The sequence below is a fragment of the Geospiza fortis genome, unplaced genomic scaffold (assembly GCF_000277835.1).
Source record: "Geospiza fortis unplaced genomic scaffold, GeoFor_1.0 scaffold16, whole genome shotgun sequence".
In the NCBI taxonomy this organism is placed as follows: Eukaryota; Metazoa; Chordata; class Aves; order Passeriformes; family Thraupidae; genus Geospiza; species Geospiza fortis.
The window spans coordinates 3,840,844-3,842,072 of record NW_005054302.1 but is presented as its reverse complement, the minus strand read 5'-3'; the positions used below and the strand labels follow the sequence as shown (position 1 = coordinate 3,842,072).

Here is a 1,229-nt window from a genome sequence, read left to right as displayed (position 1 = left end):
AAAGCCCCCGCTGTGGCGGCGCCCGGGGAGGGCTCCTTGTCCCTCCTTCCTTCAGCGGGGACAAGCTGCGTGGGTGTGCCGTGAGGTGTACCCCACCGCCCCCGGCGAAGGCAGTGGATTTATTTGTTTGTTTATTTATTTATTTATTTATTTGAAAGATTGAGATTAAAGGGAAGTGGTGAGTGATGCAGGCAGTACCTGCCCTGGCCAGGCGATGGAAACGCTCCTTGGGGGCGCTGCCTGATCCGCGCTGCCCCGTGTTAACCCCGTGTCTTTCCCTTAGGCTCCAGCCCAGTTTGGTGCAGCCTTGGCAGCGACCAACAAGGAGAGGGAGCTCCATTGTGAGTGCTATTTGTGTATCTGTTTCTGCCTTGGTTAGACCTGCTTCCAGCAGGGCTCAGCCATTTCCCCCGCCCCGTATTCTCCGGGGGCAGGGGTGAAATGAGGTCCCTCCAGGGCTGGGTGGGGAAATTCCTGGGATCAGTAGCTGCTGCCCTGGGGCGAAGCCCCAGTAATGGCTGTGAGGCGGCTCCTCCTCGCGGAGTGGGCGCTGCTGCTGCAGACATCGCTCCTGCAATACCAACTCCGGCAGGCAGACGACGGGCTGCTGCCGCTGCTCACGTTACCCGGCTCGGGAGGGGGAGGAGGAGGGCATATTTCGGGTGCCCTCTAGAGTTCTGGAGCGTGTATGAAAATCCGTGACAAGACACCTTCAGCCATCTTGAATTTTCTCCCCCCTCATTGCTCGAATCACGTGTCCCCCGTATCATCTCGAAGCAAGAAGAGGCATGGGAGCTTTAAAATCACCCAGCAGTTTGCGATGGAGAAACGCACTCCATCGTGTCTTTGTGCCTTCAGACTGGTTCTCTACACCCGTAGATTTGTTTGGGTAGTTTTGTTGGGTTCCTTGGCTGGGCTTCTGAGCCATCTGCTTTGTCCCTTCCCCAGGAAGCTGGAGGACACTGGGGAAACCCAAAGGTTCCCAATAGCGAGCATTTTTGGTGTTTTGTTTGTGTGGGATTTTGAGAGCAGATTTTGACCTTTGTTGGGTGTTAGGTTGGCTAAGGAGAGTCTTGTTGCCAATCCCTGTGGGTACGGCTGGGACGTAACTTGACTCTACTTTCTGCCCTTCTTAATATCGGGGCTGTTTTTTAGCTGCGTGGGGGATTCCGAGATCGCCAAGTAGCGCAGCGCGGCAGCGGGTGAGGCTGCGGGCACACGGGAGAGGC

At 56.4% G+C, this 1,229-nt stretch overlaps 1 protein-coding gene across 9 annotated transcripts in view; it reads left to right on the top strand.

The window, feature by feature from the left end:
* Window positions 1-8: 8 nt before the first annotated feature.
* Window positions 9-1,229, top strand: part of ZMYM2 (zinc finger MYM-type containing 2) — an 86,097-nt gene continuing 84,876 nt past the window's right edge. For all 9 annotated transcript variants that reach the window (XM_031066081.1, XM_031066080.1, XM_031066084.1 and 6 more), the window contains exon 1: window positions 9-341. The gene's annotated coding sequence lies outside the window, so the exon portion shown is untranslated. The remainder of the gene's footprint in view (window positions 342-1,229) is intronic.